Raw genomic sequence first — 16194 nt, 5'->3', positions numbered from 1 at the left:
TGCATTTGAGATATGAAAACCAGCCTGTTTGACCACAAAACCTGCCTCTTAACCACTGGGTGATTATTCAGCCTTAGAGACAGAATACATTTATATAGTTTAGGCAGGACATTTCCCCCTGATAGTCATTAGAAAAGTCTACTAAGATTTTAGAAGAAAGAGAGAAATATTTTAGAAGGGGAGTTGGAAGAAAGAGATTTCTCTTTTAAGTGTACATTTTCCTTACCTAGTATTAGGAATATTAATGTATTGTCACTGTTGGTAATATTATTAATATTGAGCTGAAATGGTTGTCATACCTGCCATAAATCTTCAGGCTCATTTGTATCTAGATGATCAAAAATGGTTTCCCATTCTTCATTATTCCTCTGGATAGTACTGAGTGTGGACTGCCTGATGTCTTACATCCATTTCTGTGCCTGTAACAGGCAGGGCTTAGGACAGGGGTGGGCAAACTTTTTGACTCGAGGGCCACAATGGGTTCTTAAACTGGACCGGAGGGCCGGAACAAAAGCATGGATTGAGTGTTTGTGTGAACTAATATAAATTCAAAGTAAACATCATTACATAAAAGGGTACGGTCTTTTTTTTTTTAGTTTTATTCATTTCAAACGGGCTGGATCCGGCCCGCGGGCCGTAGTTTGCCCATGGCTGGCTTAGGATGACCATATAATGTATCATACAAATGAGAACACTTTTGAGAGTGAAAAGGGGGTGCTATTAATAATTGTGCTAGAACAACAGCTTGAACCAGGACTGTCCCAGGCACACCAGGCAGTATGCTAGTCAGTCACCTTGGATTAAGGAGAATAGGTTTGTGGTTCTTAATCTGGTTGACAGGACAGAGGTTTTCAGATGTTTAGCCTAAAATACAAAATTCTCTTTTGGACTTACTAAAATTTAGTAAATCTTCATGGCAAACACTTGTTGGGCAATGTCCATGTGCCAAATTCTCCTTGACATGTAGTATGCCTGAAGTCAAATGGTGTTTAGCCAAAGAGTTCAAAGTCAGAATGGTCCCTCATCACAGAAATTAAGTACCAGACGTGCTATGATTTAAAGTTTTACAGCACATCAAAGTCTTTTGTTGAAAATCTGTAACATCTTCAGCAAATAGCAGACATTATTCAAGTACCTGTATCTGGCCAATGCAATACTCCACTGTTGGCACTCTGTTGACCCAGAAGGTCAGATATGCAGTTAGCACCTGAATCTCTACTCTGTTCTCTCATATAAGTGCTATGATTCTGGTGTAACTATATAGAAGTTCTCCTAAAAAATAAGTTGACTTTTAACCTCTGCTATATATCATTGCATCCCATTAAAAGGACATAGCATCCTTTTTTTCCAGGGGCGAGACACAGTTTTTTAAGTTATAAATCACCCTGAAATAAATGTATTCCCTCTCTGTGGCCGACTAGAGTTGGATGGAAAGATACTCAACAGTTGTTTCCTTTTCCTCCCCATTTTAATAAATGATACAATTATTATCATAGCTTGGATAGAGTTTCTAAATATAATTTCACACTAAAATACAATGTTACCAAATGAAGATATTTTCATGAGTTTAAAATTTAAGACCTCCCTCTTACAAAGTAGCTTTCATCTGCTAGCATATTGGTTACCTGTATAGTTTGGTTGGGTATTCTGGTACTGTAAACCACAAAATCTTAAAAATAGGTTCTGGCCATTAATGTTAAGTGACTTAAAAATAAATAAGTATGGGGAACCTTAAGAAATGGATATATGTTTAATTTTTAAAAAATGTTTGCTTATCCAGCATGACTGTTTTTGCAATCTTATCCATTGAACAAATTTCTAGTGTCTGTGTACTAAGTAGCAGTTACTGGGATAGCCATTAGACATTCGAAGACAAAATATAGTTTCTGCCTTCAAGCAACTGACTTTTCTGGAGGAGATGGACAAGAGAGTAGGAAAAGTCAGTAATCCAGTAAGCATTATGATAGAGGTGTGCACTGGGTATTGTGGGAGCGCAGAAATCTTCCTGGTAGTTTAGTAAATGGAAGCTGGACCAGATCACCACCTGGGTTTGAATTCTGACTTTGCCACTGTTGGCTGTGTGGCCTTGAATAGGTTACTTGACCTTTTTTGTGCTGCTTTTTTTTTTTTTTCATTTGTAAAATGAGGGTAAATAATGAGTGAGTATTTATAAAGCGCTTAGTACAGTGCCTGCTACATAGTAAGTGCAGCATTGTTGTCTATTAAATAAGTACAAAAAGAACAGATGAGTAGGAATTAACCAGATGAAACGAGCTTTAGTTGGGGTGGAAGTAGCAGAGATAGAATAGTTCTAGCAGAGGAAATTGCATTTATAAATGGACTTGACAGTAGTTGTCTTGCAACTACCAAAAAGAGCAGAAAGGGGGCAGCAATGAGAGAAGAAACTGGAGAAGTAGCCAGGAACCATATTATGCAGTCTTGTATAAAAGCCTGGCGATGGTTTGCATTTTCAGTTTCTTGTTTTTATAATATTTACAAGGAAGATAGATTGGAAAGGGAGACCATTCAGAGGCTGTTGACATAGTTCTGATAGAAAATCATTGAGGCCTTACACTAAGGGCATTGGTAGTGGGGTGGAGAGAGAGAATCGATCAGAGAGCTGTAAGAAAGGAGTTACTAGGATTTGCTGACTGTTTGAATGTGTGGGATAGGGATGGGGCAGGGGTGTCAGATGCAACTCCCAGGTTTCTGGTTTGTTACCAGTAGACAGGTAATGCTTAAGCAGAGACGACAGGAGATAAGAACAAATTAGGGTAGAGGTGGATCAGGACGGTGGGTTTCCTTTTAGGTATTTTGAGTGTGTGGAGTCCATAGATAGTTTGAAGAACAGCCGTTGCCTGTTCAGAAGGTCTAGAGGCCAGGAGAGAGGACTCAGCCGGAGACATGAATTTGGGGGTCCTCTTTAAATGCATGTGAGTTGATCGTGGGTGAGATTACATTAAGAAGAGAAATAAAGGAAGAGTAGAATAGAATTTAGGATAGATTCCTGGGGCTCACTAATTTGAAGGGTGGACAGTAGCATAAAAACATGGGAAACAGACTGAAAAGGAATGCCCAGAGAGGAGGAAAACTGGGAGCAGGTGTTGTCATAGAAACCAAGAGAGGAGAAACTTTCAAGAGGGAGAGAGTGGTCAACCATGTCAAATCCTGCAGAGATGTTGGGTAGGATGAGGACAGAAAAGTGTCCATTGAATTTAACAACAAAGAGGTCATTATTGATTTTGGCCAGAGAGGCTGCCAGGGGGTAATAAGGAGTGGCAGCCAGATTGCAGCGGGTTGAAGAGTGAATGGGAGGAGAGGAAGTCAGGCTTGTCTGTGAAGGAAAATCAAGACACAGGGCAGCGGAAAGGGGAGTGTAGGGTTATGGCTGTCTGTGTCATAAGTGGCATCTTCATTGAAAAGTGAAAAGACTTAAAAAATAGCTAGACGTTAGGAAGATGTAATTTTACTTCAGGGAGAAAATGTACAGAAAATAGCTATCCCACCCCACCCCCTTGATGCAAAAGTTTATCTTTTTTTGCTCTTGCTTATGTGGTTTGCTTTGCCTCTTTTCACTGAGGAAATACTTTCTTTATTAATTTTCCAAGTTAAAAAGAGTCATTCATAATTAATGATAATGTGGTTTGTAAGTATTATTTGTCACAGAAATATTCAGTAGAAATGATATTGATAATAACTGTTGTCTCCTCTTTTTCACATTCATAGCTCTGTTGAAGGACAGAAAAAAAGCATTGGGAATGTGTTCAGTTTTGTTTCTGGGGTTTTTGGGGGTTGGGGGAGCTGTGTTCAAATGCTAGTGCATTCCCTCATTTGAGGAAATAAGACCAGCACATGAAACAAATAGGAAGCAATAGTGAACTGTGTTTAATAAGGCACTTAATTGTGGGGTACTGTGAGGGCAATCCTTTTGTTTGCTTGGCAATCCTCTTTTGAAGAAGGGGAATGTTAGGGGTATGGTCTGGGGGTTTGCTCCCGATCTTGAGCTGAATTTCGGGAATACTTTGCACAAGTCATGTAATTTATTTCAGCTTGCTCCCCTTCCCTTCCTTCTTCCATGTCTAAAACAGAAACAATAACAATGATAATAATCTCTTTAGGACAGGTTGGTGAAAAAATTTCTAAATAATTAACAGAATGGTTGGTACCATATTTCTGAGTCATTGTCCATTGGCTTGTTACCAGCAAGTGATCGATCCCTTTATGTGGAGAGAGGATTTTTTAAGTGTACTTTCCATTGTTTTCTAGACTTTCCCATTTTATGTTGCTATTTTAAAATTATAAAAGACAGACAAATGCCCTTTATATTTAGTATATAATATCATATTAAGGGAAAAGAATATGTTTAGGGATAGGAGGAATTTTAAGCATTACATTAGCCATCACTCTCTGCTTTCTATCAATTCAGGTCCCCTAACCCAACTTAAAATACCTGTTAGCAGGACTCTGACTAGAAAACTTACATGATGAGTTTCTCCTTGAGATAATCAACTGCAGAATTGTCAGTGTTTTAAAGAGCTCTTTTGCACTGTCAAGCTTCCTTGTCACTTGCCAAATTTAGGCTTTGGGATGGGCCAAACTAAATATATGGAAGGATACAGGGGATGCTTTTATCTACTGTTGTAGCCTCAGAGGATGTTTTCTAAGGCAAAAGTCGACCTTCATTAGACAGGGTTTATTAGAGAGCTGTTGGATTAGAAGCACACCCAGTGGAGGTGTTGTTTTACTTAGGATACAAAATTCACAGAATCATGGACTAATAGTGTTGGAAGGGCCTGTATTAGTCATCTATTCCATCTACTCCTCAGGGCAGTAATCCCCCCTATAAGGATCTTATGGGTGATTCTATTAATAGGTTAAACTGTTGCAGGTGTGAGAAAGTGTGTATCAAAATGAGCCTATGTGTACCTCTCTGTTATAATAATACATTGTTTGTCCTGCTCTCTGAAGCACCACCCTATTTTCATGAGAGTCCTTCAAATATTTAATGACAACTGCCATGGCTTTTCTAAATCTTTATTTCTTTAGACTAAGAATTTCTATTTTGCACAACCACTTATTTTTTTTTTAACATGATCTTCAGAATGTTCACCCTTTTTTTCTACCAAATCTGTCATCCATTCAAAAGATGTGTCTTGCACAGGGTCCAATATGGCAGACTAATATCTCAGTACCTCTGAACCCTCTATCTGCTGATTGATACCTACTTAAGGAGTGAGTGAAAGAGTCTAGCACAGTGCCTGAAATAGTTGATTGTGTTAGAATTTCATAATTGGTTCATGGTAAAGCACTTTATGACTATTGGAAATCACCTTATTTTTCATTTGAACTATTACCAACCTGGTTTTAAGGTAAATAAGCTTTATATTTCTACCTGCCAAATTGCATTTGAATTGGAATAATATTGGCTTTAAACATTTTTATGCCAATCAAAGTTAGTTCAAATTTCTATTTATGAGATTATTAACTAACCTTCCTGCTTTGGCTCTTGGAAAAATAACCAAAACGTTGACCTTTGAAGTCTTTTTCCAAGTTGTAGATAAAATTTTCAAATAGGCTGGATCTAAACACACCATTCTGGGAATTTCTACTAAGGCATGTTGACATCCATCAATTAACTTGGCTGCTTGTTCTTGATCTTGTCCATAAGGGTCTTTTCTGGGTCTTAGTTAAATGCTGCCTTGAAATTAAGAGATACTCTGTGGCATTCTTCCAACAACAGTCTGATTATTCTGTCAAAAAAAGGGGGGAGGGAATGGAATGAGTTTGGCATACTTTCATTTCATTTATTGATATGTAGTTTTGGGGGGAGGGGTTATAGTTATACATTTTGGGGGTTATAATTTTACCTTTAAAAACTCTGAACAATGGATTAGAAAACTGTGGTACATCTACACGATGGAATACTATGCTGCTGTAAAAAGGAAGGAACTCTTACCATTTGCAACGGCATGGATGGAACTGGAGAGCATTATGCTAAGTGAAATAAGCCAGTCAATAAAGGAAAAATACCACATGATCTCACTCATTCATGGACAATAGAGACCATTATAAACTTTTGAACAATAATAGATACAGAGGCAGAGCTGCCTCAAACAGATTGTCAAACTGCAGCGGGAAGGCCGGGGAGGGTTGGGGGGCAGGAGGGAGGGGGGTAAGAGATCAACTAAAGGACTTGTATGCATGCATATAAGCATAACCAATGGACATAAGACACTGGGGGATAGGGGAGGCTAGGGGACTGTCTAGGGCGGGGGGATAAAATGGATACATATGTAATACCCTTTGTAATACTTTAAGCAATAAAAAAAACAAAAACAAAAACAAAACAAAAAAAAAAAACTCTGAACAAAGCCTGTGCTCATCTCCATTCTCCTGGCACCTCAGGCCATATTTTGTGGGATGTCTCAAAATTCCTAATTTTGATTCTGCACGCTCATCCTCAAACTCTTTCAGTACCCTGGAATGTAGTTGGTCTAAGTTTGCAAGCTTGAATCCACTTGAAGTGAACTCATGCTGTTTTCTTACTATCTTCCATCTTAGATGGGCTTTGAGTCTTCCTTTTTGATTCCTGTTCTACCCTTCCCAGGGAAAAAATTAAATCAGAGCGAAAAAAGGAATTGATCTGTACCGTCTTCTTCCTGTCACCCTTGATTATTACACTGCACACCCCGCACACTGATCCTGTAGCATTCTTGTTTACCTTCTTGTTCCAAACAACCTCATATAATCTTTCTCATTTTTTCCTTCTTCTTCCAAACTTCAGCATTCTGGAATTTAGCGTAAAAATAAACAGGAAGGCTGAATTCTTGAAAGTTGGTGGTGTTATTTCAGATCTTTGAACACAGACGTAGTTTGCTATGCAATATTGTTTTGTCATACAACAACATGTGCTTGTGTGTGGGTGCAAGCATGGGAGTCTATAGCCCGTAACTCTGTTGGTTAAATTAGATGAGGCTAAAAAGGAATTGAAGATTACAAATTATCTCTACTGGCTGTTGAATATTTCATGTCAATTAAACATTTGCAGAACCCAAGTATAGTATTATGATCCACTCATAACCATTACGAGACTGGCACATCTCCATATAGCAATAGCCATTGCTGGGGCTACTGTACTACCCTGGCACGAATAATAATAAACTGGGGTCCCCCTAGACATAATGAACAGTAATATAATTTTGTACTTATTCTCCTAGCATGATGAAGCAGCAAGCTAAATTGAGTTTCTAGATAAATTTTAACATATGGGTCTTATTCCTAAAGAAAAAGCGCTATTGTTGCTCTGGCGTTGTTCCAGAATTCTGTAGAAATCCACATGGTGGCTTATTGTTGTATTACAAAAAGGTACTACATGTATTTTTTTATGAAAGAGAACAAATTGCTAAGTTCAATTAATCCTGTGCGGCAGATTTTGGGATTTCTTTTCAGTCTGACTGCCGGATCCTATGTGAGCTATTGTTTGACTCACACAGGGGCAGTCTTAAAGGCCTAGGAGCCACCAGGCCACTGTGGGAGCTTCCAGTTGATGGTGGAAGGATCAAGCAGCCTCTTCGTCACAGCAGTGAAATGGGATGTTAACATCATTTTTTTTTTTAAAAAAAAGATCAGCCATAAGAGAGGAGGTTAAGAAGTTATGGCAGAATCTTACCTTTGCGACAGCATGGATGGACCTGGAGCTTATTATGCTAAGTGAAACAAGCCAGTCAGAGAAAGAGAAGTACTGTATGATCTCACATATATGTGAAAGCTAATGAACAAAATAACCCGACAAACAAAATAGAAACAAGGCATGGATACATGGAACAGACGGACAGCTGTCAGAGGGGGAGAGGGTGGGGGGGACTGGATGAAAGAAGGTGAAGGGATTAGCCAAAGAACACATACACATAACACACAGACACAGACACAGTGTGGTGATAGCCAGAGGGAAAGGGAGTGTGGCCTTGGTGGAGGTGAGCAAATGGGGGTGGGGAGTGGGGACGGAAGGAGACTTTGCATGGGATGACGGGCACCTGATGCAATGTGTAGGTAATATATGTTGAGTTGTACACTTGAAACCTGTATGGTATTGTGAACCAATGTCACCCCAATAAGTTCAGTTACAAAAAGGAAGTTGTGGCAGAATCTAAACAAATCTCGGCTTTTTGACTGACAACCTGAGAACTCCACTTGGCATTTATGAGTAGATGCAGTCTGAGAAATTGTCTAAGAATAGTCAGTTCAAGGGTGCTTTTAATTAAACAATTTAAGATAAACGGAAAACATACATGTTAAAACATCTCAGTTGACACGTCTCTTATGCTTATAACAAGGATTTGTAAGTGTGTATTTAAAAGTTGGGCCCTGATTTGTAAATATTTCTCAGGGAGACAAGATTTTAGGGTTAAACATCTGGTGGTAGCAGAAAGCAGAATTGAAGTGTCAGAGGAGAGCCAAAGTCAGAAGCTTGAAGGAGGAGGACTGTTACCATAGGGACTAGTATTCCAGAAGTAAATTCTGCCTATGAGTGTTACCAGTTGACCAAAAGATTCCTATGTGGGTTTGTAAAATATCAAATCTTTTGTATGTGGGTTTATATACAGTGTTCTCAGTATGGAATTATTGGTATGATGTAATGGAGGAAGAGCAATTTTCCTGCAGCTCCTTTAGTTGTACTGGCTCAGTCTTAGGTATCCAAAGAACTCTGAGATTGTCCTAATTAACATTAATTCAGCCCTTCTGTCAAGTGTATATGACATATGCAATCCAGCCATCAGTCAGTGGCATATGAAAATGCTCTCCACAGGACCACAGAGCTGTGGGTGACCACTACATGGACATGTTTGCTGAGCAGGAACACTCATGTTTCTGCCCTAAGCACTGCACAGAGCAACAGCTATCAATTGTAATGGAAAAATTACGTTCATTCAAGAGTGTCTTGAACGTCTTGCTTCTTTCTCATGTAAATTCTTTGTCGTAAATATACAACACACACAGTTTTGAGTAACAGTGTTTAAGCAGGTGCACTGATGGAAGTGGGGTTTCATTTGGAGGAAGCTGAATTTAGGTCTCAGCTTGTTTTCTAGAAGGAAAAGATTGCTGTTAGATAGAGGCAGACATGAGAGGGATTAGAATCGAAAGAAGATAAAAAGAGAGGCCTTCCCATGTCAGGCCTTTTTGTAGTTATGTGTGTTGTCCTGGCACAACTCTGCTAGTACAACTTTTGACAGAATCCAAAATTTGGGAGCCAAACCAGGCATTAACTGGTTACTTCAACAGCACAGCCATAGAAGCTGTTTTCAAAGTTGATGGTCGCTGCTCTCTGTGGATCTAGAGTTATTCATCCCAGTGTTTATTGGCTGCTTACTTAGCATGGGGGAAACTGGTGAATGAGACACAATGCCAGTCCTGTCCTCATGGAGTACAAGCAAGACCTGGAAAGGTTAATTGTTTACTTGTACTACGATCAATGTTGCTGTTAGAGCTTATAACAAGGTCTAACTTGCCATGGTGGGCTGGAGAGATCAAGGTATGCATTCTTGAGGAACAGTTAAGCATAAATTCAAAAAATGCATGTGAATTAGAGGCAAAAAAAAAAAAGTGGGGCACAGTGTTCTGGATAGTGGGAAGAGTGTATGCAAAGTTCCTGAGGCAGGAATGAGCTTGGTATTGAAGAAACAAAAAGTCTAGAATGGCTAGCCTGGCATAGCTCAGTAGTTGAATGTCGACCTATGAACCAGGAGGTCATGGTTCAATTCCTGGTCAGGGCACTTTGCCTGGGTTGTGGGCTTGATCCCAAGTGGGGGGCATGCAGGAGGCAGCCGATCAGCGATTCTCTCTCATCATTAATGTTTCTCTCCCTCTCTCTCCCCCTCTCCCTTCCTCTCTGAAATCAATAAAAAATATATTTTAAAAAATTATTTATAAAATGGCCAGCCTGGCTAGAGCAGGTGAGCAAAACAGGAGAGGAAAGAGAAAGAGCCAGACTTCGCAGAGCCTCATGGGCTATGGCAGGGGTTTTGGTTTTTCTCCTAAAAGCGGTGGCAAAGCATTGAAGGTGCAAAGCTGGGGGAATGACATGCATAGCCTGGTACTTATGAAGAACCCTCTGCTTACAGATGCACAAATGACAAGGGCTGGAATGGAGTGTGGGCTCTGAGGGGCCCGGGGAGGCCACTGCAGAAGCCCGGAACAGGAAACTGGAGCGAGGGCGAGGGCAGTGGAAGACATAGGAGGGAGAGAAGTGGAAGAAGCACTCAGGATATATTTATAAGGTACAATGGTCAGGTCTTGGCTTAGATGCCATGATGGTGGTTGAAATGCCAGTCTTTAGGGCAGTCTCCAGATTTCATCTGAGTATTCTGGCCATCTTACTTCAGTTTCTGGATTGTTTATTTAGATTAATGCTAGACAGTTAGAACCCCAGAGTGTGTGTTCTGACAGACGCTGCCTCATGAATAAAATTCACACTGTCCCATTATTTTTATTCATGAAACAGTTGTACCTAGAGATAACTCAATAGGAAAACTATTAATAGCTGGTGATAACACCATCTCACTGCTTCAAAATAAATGTTTTTCATTTTCCAAAGTTCTAAGTTCAGTTACTTGCAATATTTCTGCCTACCTGCTAAAGGTCTAAAAGTCAAGATGCAAATATCATAGGCTTCTTACAGTTTATTATAGGAATGGGAATTTTCTTGGGAGGTATTTTACAACATTTGCATGTGTAATCAAATGAAATATATTTCTTTCAAATAATTTTGAGTCATTTCATTTTTCCCTATTTTAAAAATGAGTTTAATAACCTTACATTCCCAATCTACACACTATTACTATTATTACTTTCCCTCAGTAGTTCTGTAAAATCCCTTCCAACTCCCAAATTCCATGATTTTCCTGCCTCTCTTCTTATCTCTCAAGCCACCTCTTCTCTCTGTTTTCCATTTCTCTCTCTCCGTGGAGGTAGTGGCTGGCATGATCGATGTGGGTTAGAATTGTCAAGGAATGTAGTTATCAAGGGAATCTTGGGCCTCCGTCATTGCCAATCCTCTTTCCTCCATTTCCTCTGTGCATTAGCTTCAAGTGCAGTCATTACTCATTTAGTCCTCAAATAAAATGCTCTTTGTTGCAATGACATTTTCCCCCTGGTATAAGGTAAAACGACACATCAGCCTGATAATGTGAATTTTATAGCAATTGGCAGATTTTACTTGTGTGGGGAATTTTTATAGTTGTTGTTTACCTTTTTAAAAAGTTGCCATTTGGATCAAGGAGGATTTTATTTCTTAAGTAGGATTATTTTTTTAAATCAGATATTAATTTAGAATTGTTTTTCCCCTCTAAATAACAAATTCAGAGATGCTACATGGTTAATTTTTTTCTTTTTTAATTGGATCAGCCCCATATCAGGTATTTTATAAAGCCAGGATAAATGTATGTGAGAGAAAATATCCATTTTATGAGTGATATTTCCCCAAAAAACAATGAGGGCCATTTAAAGGAATACCTGAACTAAAAGTAATCCTGATGATAGATCTAATGCATCAGACCCATTGAGTTCCTTTAAACCTTATTCAATAAATGCCTGATTAATAAGTAATCCTGTTAAATGAATAAAACCCTAGCTTGCCAAATGGAGACATACAAAGCAATCATGATCAGACTTGTTATGGGAAAATGATAGATGAATAAATCTACTGTGCAATTAATTTATTATTTTATTTTATTTATTTTTTTTTAAATTAAATCTTTATTGTTCAGATTATTACATTTGTTCCTTTCCCCCCCCCCCCCCATAACTCCCCTCCTCCCAGTTCCCGCCCCACCCTCCGCCCTCACTCCCCACCCACTGTCCTCATCCATAGGTGCACGATTTTTGTCCAGTCTCTTCCCACATCTCCCACACCCCTTTCCCCCCCAAGAATAGTCAGTCCATTCCCTTTCTATGTCCCTGATTGTATTATAATCAACAGTTCATTCTGTTCATCAGATTATTTATTCACTTGATTCTTAGATTCACTTGTTGATAGATGCATATTTGTTGTTCATAATTTGTATCTTTACCTTTTTCTTCCTCTTCCTCTTCTTAAAGGATACCTTTCAGCATTTCATATAATCCTGGTTTGGTGGTGATGAACTCCTTTAGCTTTTCCTTATCTGTGAAGCTCTTTATCTGACCTTCAATTCTGAATGATAGCTTTGCTGGATAAAGTAATCTTGGTTGTAGGTTCTTGGTATTCATCACTTTGAATATTTCTTGCCACTCCCTTCTGGCCTGCAAAGTTTCTGTTGAGAAATCAGCTGACAGTCGTATGGGTATTCCCTTGTAGGTAACTGAGTTTCTTTCTCTTGCTGTTTTTAAGATTCTCTCTTTATCTTTTGCTCTTGGCATTTTAATTATGATGTGTCTTGGTGTGGTCCTCTTTGGATTCCTTTTGTTTGGGGTTCTCCGCGCTTCTTGGACCTGTAAGTCCATTTCTTTCACCAGGTGGGGGAAGTTTTCTGTCATTATTTCTTCAAATAGGTTTTCAATATCTTGGTCTCTCTCATCTTCTGGCACCCCTATAATTCTGATGTTGGTACGCTTGAAGCTGTCCCAGAGGCTCCTTACACTATCCTCGCATTTTTGGATTCTTTTTTCATTTTGCTTTTCCGGTTGGATGTTTTTTGCTTCCTCGCATTTCAAATCATTGACTTGATTCTTGCGCTCCTCTGGTCTGCTGTCGGGCGTCTGTATAATATTCGTTATTTCAGTCTGTGTGTGCTTAATTTCTAGTTGGTTCCCCAATATAAGATCGAGGGTCTTATTAGTTTTCGTGTAGATCTCATTAAGTTTATCGGCAGCTTCTAAACAGTTCTTGAGAGACCTTAAAAGTGTGGTTCTGAACTCTATTTCTTCCATTGACAATTTTGTCCTGTTTCTTTTTCTCCGCATTTTGTTATGCTTCCTTGGTGCACCCCCTAGTGGTCTTTGTTCGCAGTCTTATAGATAAATCTTGATTGTTGTAGCTAATTCCAGGGAGGGTTTGACCTCCAGGCCAAGTGGCTATGAGAATCAGCTGTGTCAGCAGTGAGAGAACTTCTGTCCTCTAGGGAGGTGCTAATCTAGCCTTTGCCTGAGGCTATCTGGCGAAGGCCTCTGTGCAGGGCTTGGGCGGGGCGGGTCGCACAGGATCAACAGGGTGGGCCGGAGAGAGCAGTTATGGCGGCTCTCAGTCCTGTCCCCAGGGGCTCTGCCTCTCTGAGTCCCAGCACCCGCTGCAAAGCTCGGAGAGAAAGCTGCACTCGCTCTGACCGAAGCCAGACAGTCCCGCTTCTCCCGTTTGAGTCTGGGTCCCTAAAGACTCGCCCGGATCTGGTGCTCAGAGTCTGCGACTCCCTCCCGATTGAAAACAACAACCGCGCCCTCCGCCGCCAGCCTGCTCCGCGCACTCCGCACCTCAGAATTTGACTTCAGCACTGCGCCTCCTCTGAGTGTCCGTATGCGTTTCTCTTTCCTCCTAGTTGTAGGACTTCCACTCAGCCAGCGTTCCTGTGGTTCTGGGTGATGTCCCTTCCGTTTTTTGGTTTCACTTTTGAAGTAGTTGTTCAAAGCAGCAAACTCCTGCGTTAACCTATGCCGCCATCTTGGTTCTGGCCTGTGCAATTAATTTATGACTGAACTATGATGAACTCCCTGTGGCAATGCTAAATCTGTTAGCGCAATAGATTTATCATCTTCTTTCAAACAATTGCATTCCAGGAATTTAACAGAATACTATTATCTGAGTCTCCTTGTATCTATTTATTTACATAGGGGTAGACAGTTCCTTCTGTGCAGTCAGAATTAAGTAAATGTTTATTGTTATTGATACTGACCACAGCTGGAGCAATCCATGGTAGAAACTACTAAGGCCTATAGCTATTCTTATCTGCTTCTATATCTTTGAACTTGATCAAAGTCGCCTAATTTTTTAGATAGTTTGGTGTGAATAATTCTACTTTTTAAAAGATTAAAAGCAAACCAACACAAACAGGCCACAGGCTGTTTTGAAAACAATCTGTACTACTGTATAATGTGGTTCCACTTAGCTTATAAAAGCACAAATTTGGGGGCCATGTTTTAAGATCATCAGAGATTGACAGAATATCAGAGTGCTGCATATTTTATCTTGTAAAGACAGCCTATATTATTTTAGTGTTATTTTATTTTTAGATAGGCACTCATTGAAACAAAAAATAAAAAATGTTTGGAGCTGAAGAATAGATAATTGGAAGTTGTTGAGTACTTAAATTTAGAGCATGGTGACAAGGTTAAAAGGGACTTAAGGACCAATAACCAAAACTGTTTAATGCAATCTTTCTTTTGTTTTTGGGGAACTAGAGCTGATATTTTAAACCCAGTTCTTTTTACCAATATAATGGGATTTAAGAGAGAAGATCTGAATTAAAAGGTAGATTTGTACAGTAATATAGAAAGATGCGGACTTTAACTAGAAGTTTGTTCTTTTTTTTTTTTTTTCAGATATAAGAATGGAGACTTTGTAGAGGTGAGGTAAAGAGGAGGAGGGATTTCCTTAAAACATTGGGATAGTATTTGAGGTCAGGTTTTAATAGTGTTTGAGGTCAGTGTTTTAATATGCATTCAATAAACACACAGACTTAGATCAGTGCAAATAAAACTAAAACATTAATCCTACTTTAAATTTACTCTGTTCTTCATATCTATTGGCAGATAGGAACTAGACTTATCTGGGTGTTCAATTTGTAAGGTATACAAATGTCTAATCACTATGCTGCATACCTGAAACTAATGTAATATTGTATGCCAACTGTAATTGAAAAATATTTTAATAAAAAAAGAAAAAAGTAAAAAAAAAAAAAAAAAAAAATTTACTCTGTTCTTTTCACAGTTAGTAGCTAGGCATCATAATTTTTTAAAATTAATATCTGAGTGCAGCAATTTTGTGGAGTCTATTGTAAAGCTTAATAACAAATGAATACAAATACATATATGTAGTATGCTTCATTCATTTGCACTATTTTTCATGATCAATTTGTTCATATAACATTGTTCTAAGGTATTCTTTGATATAATCTTGGTTATAAATAAAAAAGGAATATAAGTTATGGCTCTTGCAGAACTTATACTGAAACATTAATATATAAAGATGTTCATTAGAACATTGTATGACATGTCAATCATTTATGAACTGTTTTCATGAATTATTGACAAATACTCTGCAATTTAAGAATATTTTACTTTTTATAGGGATAAAATATGCATAACATAAAATTTGCCATTTTTTAAGTATATGGTTCAGTGGCATTTGATACATTCACATTGTTCATCTCCAGTAGATGAGGATGGATGAGATTAAGAACTTAGGGGAGAGGCAGAAGCAAAAGAAGACAGGGAATCTGAAGTAAAGAGGATAGAGGTTATGGGTTGTGGTGCTCTGTGGCTTGGGAAGCAGTCATCTGCTGAAAATGCATGGTCAGAGGCAAGTTTGAATGGTGGAGGATATTTACTGTGAAAAAAATAAAATACAAAGCTTGTTGAATTTCATGAGCGTCCAGCATGAATGTGATCACTGATCAAAGGTAGTGTGGTTTTGTGACTTACATTGATAGTATTCAACAGCCATAGGAGCAGGTAAGGAGGCTGTGGTTGGTGAGATTACTCAGGTCTGAGGACCAGTGTGTTTGGATTAGTGAGAGAAGGGAGTCAAGAATAATACTCAGTGCACTGATGAAGCTAGAGAGTGCTTATGATTTGTTTAGAAATAGCCTCACTTGCATAATTTTAAAAATGCAACTCAAAAGGTAGCCATTGACACGTAAGTAGCTCCATATCTTCAATAGTCATCAGAACCAAAACAAAAATATTGCAAAAGACATTCATTCATTCAGTTTCTGTGGAAAGAACACTGGTGTTCAATTCTGGACCTGTTTTCAAGGAGTTTATTTCTAAATATTTACTTTCTTTGACCATTTATTAATACCATTTCTTCAAAGGTATATTAAGATATGAAATATCTTCTTTAAGCATTCTGGTGAAGTGATTCCCCAGAGCAGGCAAATCACTTTGATGCTGGTTGTACCAGGGAAATGCCATGAATTTCCAGATGCTTCTTTAATACAGATGAATTGTAATAAAGTAATGAAATTTCTTGAAGGCCTCCTTTTTTATTATAGCTTTATATAAATTCAG

General features: G+C 38.7%; 1 protein-coding gene across 3 annotated transcripts in view; it reads left to right on the top strand.

The window, feature by feature from the left end:
* The window catches only part of CAMKMT (calmodulin-lysine N-methyltransferase), a 290479-nt gene that overhangs the window by 137406 nt on the left and 136879 nt on the right, over window positions 1-16194 (top strand). The window lies entirely within an intron of this gene.

The sequence above is a fragment of the Myotis daubentonii genome, chromosome 12 (assembly GCF_963259705.1).
Source record: "Myotis daubentonii chromosome 12, mMyoDau2.1, whole genome shotgun sequence".
In the NCBI taxonomy this organism is placed as follows: domain Eukaryota; kingdom Metazoa; phylum Chordata; class Mammalia; order Chiroptera; family Vespertilionidae; genus Myotis; species Myotis daubentonii.
The sequence above is the reverse complement of the archived record's forward strand: the minus strand, read 5'-3'. Positions and strand labels throughout refer to the sequence as shown.